Consider the following 16,074-nt stretch of genomic DNA (forward strand, 5'->3'; position numbering starts at 1 on the left):
TAGCAGGGCAAGTACTTGGGACCATGTGCTTGAGACCTCAGGAAACTGTAGAAGTTGAGTATGAAATCACTGCAGTCTCTTAGTGACAACAGAGTCTAAGATCTGATCAAATAAAGGTGTTAAGCATAAATCCAAATCATTTACCTACTCTGTAGCCTGAGGAAGTGAAGTAGTTTTTGTTATGAACTCAGCTATTATAAAGTTACAAGTCAGTGATAGAATCATAGAACGGTTTGGATTGGAAGGGACCTTGAAGATCATCTAGTTCCAACCCCCCTGCCATGGACAGGGACACCTTCCACTAGACCAGGTTGCTCAAAGCCCCGTCCAACCTGGCCTTGAACGCTTCCAGGAATGGGGCATCCACAACCTCCCTGGGCAACCTGTTCCAGTGCCTCACCACACTCACAGTGAAGAACTTCTTCCTTACATCTAATCTAAATGTACCCTCTTTCAGTTTAAAGCCATTACCCCTTGTCCTATCACTACATGCCCTTGTAAAAAGTCCCTCTGTGGCTTTCTTGTAGGCCCCCCTTAGGTACTGGAAGGCTGCTAGAAGGTCTCCCCAGAGCCTTCTCTTCTCCGAGATGAACAACCCCAGCTCTCTCAGCCTGTCCTCACAGGAGAGGGGCTCCAGCCTTCCGATCCTCTTCATGGCCCTCCTCTGGACTCACTCCAACAGGTCCATGTCCTTCTTATGTTGGGGGCCCCAGAGCTGAACACAGTACTCCAGGTGGGGTCTCATGAGACTGGACTAGAGGGGAAGAATCACCTCCCTCAACCTGCTGGTTACACTTCTTTTGATGCAGCCCAAGATACAGCTGGTAAGTGATAATGATAATAACCTGTATATGGTCTAGGTGAGCAAAGGAAAATTTCATTAGTTGGCTGTAAAAAAATTTCCAACTCTGAAGCCTAGAACAGGATGTTAACTGCAAGGCTGGTAATGAGCATTTCTCACATTTCTATAGATCAGTACAAAGAACAATAATTTTTATATAATTCACACACACATATTATATAACCAGTACTGATGCTCAGGAACACAAAGATACAGGTGAATACCACTACTTGTTTCTCTCATTATGAGGAGAAGAAATAGTGCTAGAAGAAAACCACTCCTAAACACTAGAAGAATGATAGTAAACTTTTAAGGTCTTATACAGTATGGGGTGCATATGAATATTACTTCTATTTAAGCCCTGCAGAAATTTCTTAGTTCATATCAGCTGCTCTGTGTGCCTGGATATAGAACTTCAGTCACCAAGTAGAAATCATGTTTTATATTACATAAATTATGATTTCAAACTTTTCCCCACCAGAATAGGGCAGCAACCCCTACTGCAGAAACTGTATTAAAAATGGAAGAGATAAGCTCTTCAGTCAAAAAAAATTCTATTAGAGTTATCTTATGTCCAAAGAACTAGATTGGAGAAAAAAAAAAAAAAAAAAAGAAAAACCCTCTACAATTTCCAATACACAGGTAACTTGTCAAGTATAAGCATCTTAATTGCAAAGATGCCCTTACCAGTTTTGGTCAATAAAGAATTTATGGCATGTCATACAGTTTTCATTCTTGTCTCTTGATTAAACTAGGTAATTCCACTCTCCTTAACTTCAAGTTGCTTTTGATTCAGTAATCACATTTTATCCTACATTATTTTGTATCATCATTAGCCAGACTCCCCCATATGATGTCTTCAGAGATAATTCAGGTTGGTCATATTTTAGTAGTTTACCTCTTTCGTTTCCACCCAATGAAAGAGAAAAAATAGAAGATGGAGATAAATGGGTAATAGATGTTTTAACCAGTTGATTTTCTCTGAAGGTAAAACATTTATCTGAAAACACTCATAGGATTTCCTCACCTTTTTAATATTAATGTTTCTAAATAATGTATTTCTTTGGCTTCCCCAGGAACATTCCATCTTTCGAGACACAAACCAAGGAGGAAAAAAAAAAACCCACAAGAGTGGTTTGTGTGGCGCTCTGCCTTGAAAATTATTTATGAAAGTAGAATAGTACAATAGGAGGACACCTTATTTCAAAACATCCTACAGTCTCAGGGAAGATTATGATACTAGCTAGGGAAGGATGATACCCAAGTGAAATTACTCCTGAAGGTCTCTGGTCATGAATCTGTTGCAGTATGAGATCTCATACCAACATGAATAGTTAATATTATTGCAATTGCAATAACAACTTTTTTGTATTCTATTTATACTATTAATATTTTAAATAAGCGAAAAATAAACTCGTGGCTCTGTAAACATATGGATCAAGTATAGATACATGGCATGTTCCCTCTCTTGTCCATAGCAAGATTTCATGCATAACGCCTCTTACGACGAGAATCTTTGCAGTTTGCTTTCCTTCCAGTGGCTTTTCACAGAACGGTGTCCTCATGGTCTAACTAGTTTCACGTTTTAGGGGCAATGCCAATTTCTGAACTTGCTCAGCAGTATAAAAACAATTTCCCAGAACCGCACCCACTCTGAACTTGCCGTTCACACTGGTCACCAGAGTAGACATACTTGTCCACAGACAACAGAGACTGCAAGAGTAAACTGATTTTTACTTTAAATCATGCAAGACATTCCTACGTCTGAAGTAGTTAAGGTATCTGAATGGGGGAAAACACACAGTTTCTACATCACCCCTTTGTTTTCTAAGGTAAATTATTGGGCTGGGCCCTTCCTCTGCCTCATCCTGAACCTCCTGTCCTAGTTTCTCTTCTAGAACATGGACTTTCAGAACCATTCCCACTCCTTGCAACACAGAGCTAGTTTATTTCTGTTGACATGCCCAGGCTTCATTTACTTCTCCAAAGAGGAGTTAAAAAAGAAAGCATCTTTATCTGGTCCTTTACTAGATAATCTTTTGCATAGGTATTATCATCTGATATTTAAACTAAAAAAATCTGATTTTCCAAGAGCAATTGCTTTTCTTTTTCCAGCAGTACTTTATTTAAAAAGAGGGTGATCAAATTTTAATGATCTTTTGTTAGCTTAAAGCAAGTGCAAAAATTCCTCCTGTCACTTCCCTTGGGTTTGAAGGGTATCAGCAATGTTATCCATTTTAAATGGCACAAAGCTTTTGGTGGTGAAAATTCAGATATTTTAAAGAGATGATAAAAGTTGTAACAAAAATGCTACAGAAAACAAAAGTATAAGCAATCAAATAATTAAGGCCAAGACCTTCTTCCAACTCTCCTGGTTTTGGCTGGAATAGAGTTAACTCTCTTCTTAGTAGCTGCTGTGGTTTGGATTCAGTGTGAGAATACTGTTGATAACACTCTGATGTTTTACTTGTTGCTGAGTAGCGCTTATCTTAAGCCAAGGACTTTTCAGTTCCCCATGCTCTGCCAGCAAGCAGGTGTGCAAGAAGCTGGGAGGGAGCACAGCCGGGGCAGCTGACCTGAACTAGCCAAAGGGGTATTCCATACCATAGGACATCATGCTCAGTATATAAACAGGGGGGAGTTGGCCAGGAGGGGCAGATCACTGCTCAGGTATTGGTCAGTGGGTGGTGAGCAATTGCATTGTGCCTCACTTGTCTTTTCTTGGGTTTTATTTCTCTTTTTTTTTGTTATATCCCTTTTCATTACAATTATTATTATTAGTTAGTATTATATTTTATCTTACTTTAGTTATTAAACTGTTCTTATTTCAACCCATGAGTTTTACTTTTTTTCCCCGATCCTCCTCCCCATCCCACTGGGAGGGGACAGGGGGGAGTGGCTGCATGGTGCTTAGTTGCTGGCTGGGGTGAAACCACGACACCAATAAAAAAAAGTTAAGGAGCTTTTGGAAAGCAACACTGAACCTTCAGAGTTTTCCTAAAGATTTTATTTTGTTCTATATGTGAAAAACTTGCTCTAATCTGCACTTAAGGCTGAGAAGGAAGGTCAAAGCCTAGCCATGATTATTAGTTCTTGTAAACATGTGCAGAATCTGGGAACTCTAATTCTAACAACAAACACTTCTGTGAACGCCAGGATTGCATGAGTAATCCACATTGCATAAAATGTGATTTTTAAAATGACTGGGACTATATGTCTGAGGCCGGCAAAAACACCACCTTGAAATAATTTGCCTAGAAATATATGTATGCTGTCTCAGCGATCAGAAAGTGCACATCAGGATAATGCTTTAAAAATTCAATAAAACTACAGCTGATGTCCTTCGCTTTAAAAAAAAAAAAAGGACAACTTTTTGCTGAGTCTCAGAAACAAAACAAAAGTTGCCAAAGTTGCCCTATAAAATTTTTGCTTTCCAAAAATTCCTTGGCTCAGACATCTTGGCAAGACAAATTTTTGTTGTCACTCTTGTAATTTGAAAAGCCCATCAAATCTGTAAAACTAAAATGCATATTTCTTTCCTTTATGCATGGAATAGCCAGATTTTCCTTCCATTCTGGGGTTTAAATAGCTTCCCATCTTTTAAAATTATAATAACCTTAAAAAGATGCAATACGAGTATTGCTTTTACTGGTTCTTTGAGAATTGGCTTCCTCTATCACTTTGAAGAAGAGACCGTGAATTACCTCCTGCTTTTTTTTTTTTTTTTTGATAACTCAGTGGGCAAGTTTAATGGTAGAATGATATGCAAAAGGTAATCATCAAAAAAATTAGTTTTACTCTGTCTGTAGAGCTGCATATAGAAGTGAGTTATGGAATAAAAGACACTTGACAAGTTTTTGGGGGGTTTCATGGTTTGGGTTGGCTTTTTTCCCCCCTTTGCCTGTAGGAGTACATGCAGTAATATTAGACTGGAAGTGACATCCTACTAAACAAGAAACATAATGTAATAGGTTTCTACATTTGAGGGCAAAGTGGCAGAGCTTCAGGATTACACTGAGAACAGAAGTGCCAACCAGAAAAGCATGGCTGGAACAACCACTTAACAGAGCTTCAGGAATGTCAGTTTTCTCTGGTAAAGGTTCTCATTGCCATCACAATGCCAGTCCACTACTGGTTGCAAATTATTAGTCTTTATTGTGTTATTTGCCGTTAAAAACAGCATCAGCTCAATCTGAGCTTCTGGATGTCTGAAGCCCTGTTTGTTTGTTGTTGATCTTGACTTACAACCACAAACCACTGCTTGCGTGGCCACTGGCTCCAAGGCACAGAACTGAAATGGTTGTCAATGTCTCATGCAGAAGCTTGTGGGGAAACAAAAAAAAAAAAACAAACAAAAAAACCCCCCAAAACCCCAAAAAAACAACAACAAAAAAAATCACCTTCTTCTCATGCTGTAGCTAGAGAGAAGGGTCCAATCTTTAAGCATATTACACCAATAACAGAGTTGTTATTGAAATTATTTCCTCCAAAATCCCAACAATGATTAGACCATCGGCCCCATAACAATTTTTAAATACAAGCAGAGACCGAAGCATTGAGTTGTGGAAACAGAAATCGTGGCATGTGAGTCCAGAAAAGTTAAATGAGAAACACAGGACTGGAAAGGATTTTCTGGGATATCCATTCTTGATCATGCTGAAGATGACTTGGATCTCTTCAGCCAAACCATTTGACATAACTTGTTCCAAACCAATTTGCTATTACTGCTGTACAGTTGAGTCTCGCTCCTTGCTGCTGAATTTAGGTGGAGCACACCCTACTCCTCTCCCAACCCTTCTCATCACCACCTCCGAGTTCAGCCCCAGACCTGGAGGGAAAGGGAGACAGGAGGTGACCATTCTCTTCTGCACTTCTCCCCATTCAGGTTTTGACTGAAAGCCTGTGGCCAGAAGTGAAAGCACCTAGACCTGCAGCAAACAAAACAAAAAAAAGAGTACTTTATCCATGATACGGACCTGTGTTTTGCTATATGAGACAATCGCATCAGCTTTTCTCCCTCCTCCCACCCTTTTCTTTTTAAGAGGGTTTCTATGAAGAAAAATTGCACATTAAGAGCATGGAAGGCTCTATAAGAGAGGAGGTAGTGTTTCCCATTACATGACAGTACGGTCGCAAGCTACTAGAACAGAATATCATCATTGACAATATATCATGAGTGACCCCAAAATTACTTCCCAAGTGTGTTATGCAAGAGATTACGCCAGCTTCAAAAGAACAGAATTGAAGTTCAGGGCAAACATCATTTATTGAAATTGCATAAAATAGATACTTAAAAATTACTGCAATTTTTTTATTTTACTTTTCCAGACGCCAAAGCTGGGGAGGGGTCGGAAACAGGGAACAACCAACAAAAAACTCAGCAGTGATTACAAGACTGTGACCAATACAGAAATGAAATTCCATGTTTTGGGAGACAGCCATGGAGACACAGAAGTGCTCACTTCACCTATACTAGTTGTAGCATTTAAAAAAATGGGTGCAAAGGAGAGTAAGAAGTCCATCAAACAAGACAAGACAGAGAGGATTACTTTGAAAGGAACGGCTTCATCTTATATCTTATTGTGCTTTATCTTATTCAGTCTAGCCTGCAGAAAAGGAAAGACACTTATGCTGTTCAAAGCATTCCTACTTTAGTTTCATTTTTCTAAACTGCAATAAATACAATTTTATTTAAGAGTATAGTAGTTTCACAAATCTTATATTTATTTCCAAAATTGAGGAGAATCTGAAAACTAAGCAAGAATGCTGATGTGTAAACTGTGAAATTACATTCCAGCCTGTGACGAACACAAGGGAAGAAACCAAGGAGTAGGCAGAAGATGACAAGTGAAGACATACTGGACGCAGACTCCTAAGCCAAGTCTCAGAACACAATGTTACAAGAAACAGCTGATGAAAAGAGAAGACGAGATAAATATTCATGCAACAATTAGTTTAACAGTGCAGGTCCAAGAGTTTTTTCCTGAGCATTTTAAGTTAGAATCCCATTTCAGATTTCTTTTAAATGAATCTGTCATAGTTCACAATTTATATTAGCTCAATTAGATCATCCTGTTCCCTCAGGATTCTATTCCTACTGAGAACAACAGATGCCTTCAATATTCAGCCTTGTTCTTTTATGTTTGTGTCTCTCATAGTGCAAATATTCCCATATTTTAGGGGAAGTATATAAAGCCAGAAAATGAAATTATGTCTCAAGAGACATTCTGAGTATTAAACTATGCAGTTAATTCCAAATTAGAGTGAAACATTTAACAGCTGAAGGGAAAATTCCCATTTGGTAAAGCCTCAGGGACTTGCTACCTGTCCTTGATTTTACTGTTCCCCAGAGCTGCTATGGGATGTGAAAAACCTTTATAGTAATAACTTATCAATGTATTCTTTTTTTGGTCACCGTAAGTAAAAATCAGTATCAACAGGTTCTTGAGAAACATTTGACAAAGTACCATATTCTGATATAGCAATCCCCTCTACAATTTCCATATGTTCTTAGCTACACATTGAATTGTTACTCATCATTCCACCTGAGTTTGATATTCCTTTCTACCTCTGTAATATAATACAAAAGAAACTTACTGTTAGAAACATCTGGCAATCTGATTCATCCTGTCTACTCACCCAGATTTCCACTTATCACCAATTTAATCCAGTACTCCAGCCTTTCTTCAGCATTGCAGAGTCTCCTCAGCTTCTCTGACCTCTCTCCAGCACATTGAGCCTCATCAATTTTCAGTTGTCACCATCTAACCATTTCACTGCCTCTCCCCAAGCAATATTCAAAGCCTTTCCAGAATATTTTATTTGCAGATAACAAGTGCAGTCTATTACTCTTTGATACGTGCATAGGTTTTTTTTTGGTAGTGACCAAAAATATGTTGGTAATTTGATAATCTGCTTTGATCAATTTGTATAAAACACTAAAGAATACACACAATTTGTGGAGTAGCTTGAACAATGTCCTATACTTAAGAAAATGGGCACAGTTAACAGATTGCCTTGTATATTCCTATATCTACAACATCTGTGTAGATCCCTTAAGCATATGGATGGAGAAAGAAGAAGGATATGTCTGTAGACTTCATTGGGACAGAGAATGATTAAAAAACATGTTCATGCAAAACTAGAGTTTGTGATTAGAGGCTCAAGCCAAGGCTGGAAAGGGAGCTCACAGGGAAATGAAGTTTCAGTTCCTTCATAGCCATACAGAAATTCATTAGTACAAGGAGAAACTAAGTAACTTAAATCAGATATAACCTTCCACAAACCTCAACATGCATCAGATCTTAAAGATCAGTTCTTGAATCAGCATGGGTATCTATGCATTATCAGTGCTCTTTTCAAGCTTCTTTCCCTCTGGGGAATTTTCTGGTAGAAATATTAAATTCAGAGATAATTTTTATCCCCATCCTTCCTTTGACATTTGCAACACTTTAGGAATGCATTTGCTCTTCAAGGATATTTTCATCTATTAAAGAATATTTATGAGTGCTGCTTCAAAGAAAACCACTGGAATGAGAAGTCAAGCAAAAACAGAGAGTGAAGATTTGCATTTGCAACTATTTATAGGTTAACTCCTAGCAAGACAAAAAGCAACTCCTAAAATGTATTAAAAATTTAGGTTAAAAAAAAAGACATCAGTGCACAAATTATATTCTCTTATCTGTTCAGTGTTTCAAAGTTTGATACCAAAGTACACCTAGAGAACACATAAAAAGCTTAAGATACTACTACCATTTAAGTGGAAGGAAATTAATTCACAAATCAATTGAATTGAAGGCAACTAAAAAGAGTTTTAAAAAAGTGTTAAGTTAAAAAGCTTGGTTTTGTTCTGCTGATATTCAGTGCTGTCCTATGTACACCTGTGACTAATGATTTTGTGAAGCAAAGATATTATGTGATTTCACAAAAGCCTCAGAACTGATTGAGAGGGTTTATAAATGTTGCCATTCATATGGATCACTAGCATACACCTCCAGAGTAAAACTGCCCTTTAAAAAGCTAAATTCAATAAAGGGTTCATACCCTGGAAGTCAGGGCAGCATCTGAAGTTTTGATTTAGAGGGGATTGCACAGTTGCATGAAGACTCCCAAGCCTCAGAAACCAGATGGATCATCTGATGATGGTGTCCAAAAATTCTACTTCATTCACTCCGATTCTTGTTACAAAAGTTTATTGATATCCCTGTGCCGTTGATAGACTGGCGTTGGAGCTCCGAGGTGTTTGCAGCACCTGTTGGTCCCAGGCAAGTTTACAGTACGTACTAAAGGGACAGGTCATGTTTTCAAAAAAGAATAGGGAAGTTACTCTTATTTAAAAACCAGAGCCCAATCTTGCCATTGTTAGCAGTACCATACTACACTTACTTTTTTCCAAAAAAATAATTGCAGAAAAAACACAGCTACTTTCCATGCAAGACTGCACTTGTTAGAAATTTGGGCAGAAAAATCAAGCTCCTAAAAACACCATCTGTGTATATATGCACATAACTCCTTTGAAAACAATCGGAAATTTCAAGTGCTCAGCTTTTTTTGGAAAGGGAGGGGAAATCAAGCAAATGCTTCTGTGCACTTGTAGATATTTATATAACGGTTTAATAGCCGAATACAAAGTACTCATTTTGAAAGCTTTGATGAAGAGTATCCTAGAAAGTAACATGATAAATACATGAATTACTAAAACGGGAGTCACATTTATCTAACTATTCCTGGTGAAGCTTAGAAGCCAATGGGGATGAAAAGAGCATATTTGGCTTACTTAATTGACTTGGAAGACAGCAATATTTGTATCATGAAGTTCAGCAGCTTTCTGAACAGTTGGTGCACTGACATTTTAACGCCAACCCTAAGAACACTGTTTCCAGCAATGACATTTCTAGGGAAATTGTTACAACTTCATATGTTCAGAGGCAGGTACAATCAGTTGTTCCCCAAGTACGGAATTACCTTATTAAAACAAATTAAAATTGAAAAAATTATATATTATAAAAGCCTTTGTCAAAAACCTCTAGTGAATGATTATTCATAGCAGTCTTTACTACAGCTCAGAAGGCAATACTATTTTCAATCAACCTAGACTTTGACGTCATCTAATTAAAAGAGCATTAAATATCACAAGTCTTCTTAATAATAATATCCTTTATTTATCAATATCAAAATTACACTGCCCCCAAAGAAAGGCCAGTTCTCACTGTTTTTATTTAGATAATATTTGCTTTGCTAAGATCTGAATTTAAGAAATTGCTGAAATGTCCTTAGTTTTTATAAAATGTAGTGTGCTTTTATTTTGATAAACAGCATTTTTGGAGTCTTGCAATCATAAATCTGTAACTGTTCTGGGTACTTTCATGCAATAGGAAGGCTTTGATTTCTCTTATCTAGCACAATTATTTTCTTTGTAGCAATCAGAAATCCACCAAGTACTTTGCAAGTATAATGGCTCCTAATAAATCTCACAGAACTGAAAAAACATACAGAACTCAAGCACTGAAGACAAAGATGCATGAGGAAACTAATATATAATACGTTTATTTTATTGTATTTTTATTCAAGATGGAGTGGCTTACTCATATCTGAATCAATTTTCCAATATAGTCAAAACGATGTGGAAAGTCCCGCTAGTGCAAACTACAATGGGGATTTAACCCTGTTTATTACTGGGGGAGATTAAAAGTACATTTCAGATTACAGATGGCAAGGAGCTGAACAACTTCTGGCAGTTTTGAGCAAATATCTATCACTCTTATTAATTAATTACAGCTTCTGGAGGTATTCTAGTGCGCTATGTATTTTCCAACATAAAAACAGGGGGAGAATTACCCAGTCTGAAGAATTTATATTCTTGGAGAGTCAAAACAGACAAATTGGACTTAGAGAAAGTAGATAAGCACATAAGACTGAGTGAATTTAGAGATTTTCTGTGATAAAATGAGGTCATGTGTATGGCATTGTAAAAGCATAAGACCTTTGCTATCCCAGACAACCAAGCAGCCAGTATTCCCAAATGGCTATCATGCCATTACCTGTACCAACAATTACAGGTATTTGACCTATGGATCATTTTTAAAAAGCATTATGCTCTCTGCAGCATCACAAGACACTTTTTAGAAAGCCAGATAAAGCCAAGGTAGAAAACACTTAGTAAAGCCACAGAAACGCTCCTGTATTCCAGAAAGAGGGAACTACAGATCCAAATCCAATCCAAAAAAAGATATATATGGAAGATTGATGAGGAATAAAAATAAACAATTGGATCTCAGGGTATTGCTATTATCTCAACTTACAAAGAGAAAGGAGTTAACATGAAAAGTATTTTTGAGAATATTTCAGCAAATTGAAGTTTTATGCCTCTCAAAATTTGTGTGTACAAGAGTTTAAAAGATTTTACTCAAATACTAGTAATCTTTTAGTAAGCCAAAAATCAAGAGTTCAAACAATATGGATGACATATTGGAAGATTTGGCTCCTTTGGGTGATATCTGTTCTTTAAATGTTTTTCATTTTCTTCTGCAAGAAACAGGTATGACCAGACTATTTTAAAGGTTAGATTTTGAATTATTCTAGCTGTACCAGTCAGAGAGAATCAGGGAAAGTAGTTTCATTAAAGAAAAGAATTAACCATAAATTACTATTTACTCTGCATTTGTAAGTTTCTGTATTACACAATACTTGCATTTTAAAGGCCAAATCTCAAATGCTTAGGTCAGCAAAAATCCCAGTTTTGCCAGAGGTGATTTTGGTCCCGTACGAGCTTCAGGCAACATACACATAGCTATAGAATTTGTGTAGTTCTCATGCAAATAATCCAGAATTAACTTCCCCTATGTCAGTAAAGTTAAATTACTGACAATTGAATTAATTGATATCTCAGTATATAAATATTAGGAAACTAAATTTCTAACAGCAACCTTAGTTTTTGAGAATATATTTTGAGGAAAATGAGTTGCCTGTAAAATTTTCTATTAACCAAAAAAAAAAAAAAAATCAATTTGGCTTTTACTACTGTACAATTCACTTAAAGGGGAAAGTATAATTTTAGACACAACCTCAGCAAAGCCACAGCTTTTAAGGAAATATGACTTGAGTAATAAGTGTCATCCACTATCAGAGGTAGAGACTGTGACAAGCTCCAGGAAAGGGCACTGCTAAAGGCTTTTACTACTTTTTATGTACCAGCACCCAACTGTTGTTAAGGAAATTCAATTACCAGTTGAAGGGTCATTTATCCAAATTATTCAGTGCTACAAAGGAAATCTGACATGCAAACAATTTAGATAAGGAAACCTAGTGCTCTAGTACCTCAAATTGTCTGCAATTTGTCACTTGGATTCTACTTTTAAAAGGTAAGCCTTCATTGCCCTTAGAAAACATAATTCCATTAAATGCACACTGACAACTACAGTAGCTGATGAAAACAGACAGATAAGTTTTTATACATCTTATAGTATCTGCCAGAATGTTTCCCCATGTAAATACTGTTAAAAAAAAAAAGGTGACTACTGTACCTTGCACTAATACTATATATTGGGTGTTCCCTCGTACTTTGACAAATAATTTTTCCACTGTAAGTATGTATATTTGTATACATAGTTCTCTCTCTCTATACACATACACACAGAGACACATGAAAATACTCATAACAAATAATTTCTTTAATAACTGTGCCTGGTTATTGAGGCATTGCATATCTGCCCACAGCAAATATATGCACTGCACATGCACAGAAGTGGTTTAAATTCATCTCTGAGTTCTCAAGATCCCATCCTTCACCTAATTTCTTGCTGACAGATTAAAAAAAAAAAAATCTACAAGTGTGCAACATATTCTATAGGCAGATGCCTCTATAGGACCAAAAGCTCAGGACTAAAAGATGACAATAAATCGAGGGCATCAGAGGACTTCCTTTTTCCTCTATCCCTGTCCTCTTTGCTACCAACTCTTTTCAAAAGAGAAGCTATGACTGTACAAAATCCCCTCAACAATTTTATGCCACCACAGGGATCACCCCTGGGCAGGTTGAGCTCAGCAACAATCCCTCACCAGGAAGGGAGCAGAGAAGGGCTAGCAAAAGCTTTCACAGCAGGCAGTTAGAGGAGATGACTACCAAACGTCCTTTCCAGCATAAATTATGTGTTGGCTTTTGAACGCTGATGAAGTGATAACAGGGAACAACATCAGCTAATTGCCTAAGCAGCACATGGAAAGCTAAGTGCTGCACAGCATGTCATCTCTTTTTTTCCTACTAATTTCTATTTTGTTATTAATGCGAACAATAATTAAGAGATCAGTTTCCTGTAACTTTTATTTCCATTGAGGGTCTTCATATGTTCACATTCAAGCATATTCTTAAGTGAACAGAAAAAAACCAAGTCCTAAATCTGATGAACTGACCATATTCGCAAGGAGGACATAATTTACTCTGACAGTTTATTGGTGAAAATAAGCTGAATATCTACAGAAAGTCCAGTTTAGTTTTCAAGAAGACTTGAAACCACTTTCACAGTAAAATAAGTATAAAGTACAGTTTTTCTTTTGCAAAAGCTTATATTATAAAAGCATTGAAAATAAAAAACGTTGAAGCATAAAAGTTCAACTCAATTATGTAAACTCAAGATACCCTGGGTATGCAATTTCTTTTCAGGAGCAAATGTGGAAGAAAAAGCATTAAGTAAAATCCAAATAATTTTAACAAAGCCTAATCTTGACTCACAAGTAGGATGTTTATTCATGGATTTTTTTCTGGCATTTCTCAGTATTAGAACACAAATAAGAAATTATCAGTGGTCCTCAGGAGTCAGGAGAAACTGTAGCAAAGTGATAACGAGTCTTAAGAAGAACTATACTTAATAGTAAATTCTGAAAAGTAAATTTAGTGAGTTATAAAGAATCTGTATTTGCTTACATGTCACTGCTAGCATTCTAATTTAGAAATAAATAGATTTTGTAAGGGGAAATATTGTAATGCCAAAAAGGAATTGGCAAAATATTAGACAAAGAAATGGCTGCTTTGAGAAATAGGCATTTAATACTAAAATATGCAATGCTAAATATGTTCGCATATTTTAGTCATATTCATACTTAAAGATAAAGGTTTCTGCCAAGATTAGGAGAAAACTTGGGAGAGACTTCTTGTTCAAAAGTTATTTTCAATTTTATCAAAAAAATGCATATATATATGTGTGTGAAGAATTGCATGGATATCTACAGCACAGTGCTTGCAATGTGTTTGCTATGCTGAAGGACACAGAGGTTTCGGTTTGACAGGAGCTGTCTGCATGTTTGGGTTGAAAGGGTGAATTGGTTCAGCCAGAGAAAACACAGGAGATGAGGGACTGAAGAGTTGTGTGTTACTATGACATTTGCAAAATGATGGCCAAACAAGTCTCACCAGTGCTAGTTTTTCATGTTTTGTCAGTGAACTGACAAGGTAGCTATGCCACTTTACCCAGGGTGGACACAGCAAACATGTTGATGGAGAAAAAGCTTAGCATCCCCATGGCCACTTCCTTACTATGTGAGCCAAAGCATATATCCTACTAAAATTTATCTGTCTGTAACATAGGTATAAATTTAATCTTGTTTCACACATATGTTGTAAGTATTAGTCATCCTGTAACATGTCTTAGGTCCTTCCAGAAGGACCACTAGTTTTAAAGTTTATGGGTAATTACAATCTTATACATCAGTAACACAAAGAAGGGCAATGGATACTCAAAACCTATTTAAACCACTTCCTTTATAATATGGAAACAAGTCTTTTCAGAAGAAAATAAGATCCTTCTCCATTTCAAAATGTGACAAGAATTTATCCTTTCATTATAACAAACTATAAACTTAATAACTATTTTTCCAATTTTAAATTGGAAACAAAGATCACTGAACATCACTTTTTTGTAAATCGGTACGTCTATGCTCACAGCAATCTCTGCTTTTGACAACATAATGCATACAGAATTTGTTGTGGTAGCAAATACCTTATATCTTTAGTAGTTACACTTACTGTATAGTATTCTAGGGATAAAGATGGCAGAAGAACATGAACTTTTTTTTTTCCTTTTCTAAATAGACTACATCGCTAGACATTTATTCCTGTTTTCTAAAGACAGCATAACATTGGTTTACATGTCAATTCATTCTGCTCAATACTTTAAACTCATTGTTCCTTCCTTCTGCTTTTCCCCTTTTAAGTTAGAACGTGCTTTAAATTAAACCCAAATCTCACAGATGATTACACATAAGCATCCCTTATGGATTTTACTGTGGTTCCAGATAAATTCAGCATATATCAGCATCAAATCTCCTGTCCTGCATGTGATAGTATCATAAGCATAAGCATCATAAGCATCTTCCAGACCACAGAATCTATGGCAGCTGTCTGAGTAGGTAAGAAGTCTGTTGGTCTAGGGTACGACCAGTGGTGACAGTGTCAGCGTTCTGCAAACCTCAACTTCTATTAGAAAACACAGCTTTTGTCATCACTTTAATAGTTTAATAGTATCACTTCAGTCTCACATGACACCAGCGCACAAACTGCTCTGGGGAAGATCATGCAAAGTGATGGTCAAGAAGCAGCTATCGTCAGGATGGTGCCTCTGGAGAGAATGAGACAAGAGCATGTCTGTGCCTGCATATGGAAAATGGGGACCGTGTTTGTTTTAGAAACATCCCAAAGAAAGCAATGTTAGAAGAGAGTGATGCTTTCACACTCTAGAAATGCACTTTTGAAAAATCTGAAGAAACTTGTAGAATTTTCTAGATGCTGAGATCCAGATTAGAGATTCATGGATAAATCCATAGAGCATAGTACAATAATAAACAAAATAATCAAATTGGGAACAGAAGACAGACAAATGCATGTGGCCTGTCAACTTTAAACAACAGCTTCTCACGGAGCTGGCAGAGAAGTAGACAAAACCTACCAACTGATCTGAGAACAACTAAGCTATATATCAAAAGACAAGAAAATGAGGACCATGAAGTCCTTATGAGCACCTGACACTACAATCCAACAGGACAACAAACCAATATAGACAGCAGCACAAGTCTTAGATGCACCTGAGAAAACAGTCTGCCAAGACATCAGTTCTGTAATAGTGGGATGCATTTTCCCGTTAAACCAAGGATGCATTAGCAGTATATTGCACAAGCAAACCAGATCACAGAGATAATAACATCCTAAGAACAACAATTTCCTCATATATTTAAAAGGCATGGAA

The 16,074-nt window shown here is 36.7% G+C and overlaps 1 protein-coding gene across 1 annotated transcript in view; it reads right to left on the reverse strand.

Annotated features, from left to right (window-relative positions):
* The window catches only part of KCNIP4 (potassium voltage-gated channel interacting protein 4), a 402,031-nt gene that overhangs the window by 365,189 nt on the left and 20,768 nt on the right, over nucleotides 1–16,074 (reverse strand). The gene's annotated exons all lie outside the window — the stretch shown is intronic.

The sequence above is a fragment of the Gymnogyps californianus genome, chromosome 4, assembly GCF_018139145.2.
Source record: "Gymnogyps californianus isolate 813 chromosome 4, ASM1813914v2, whole genome shotgun sequence".
Classification (NCBI taxonomy): Eukaryota; Metazoa; Chordata; class Aves; order Accipitriformes; family Cathartidae; genus Gymnogyps; species Gymnogyps californianus.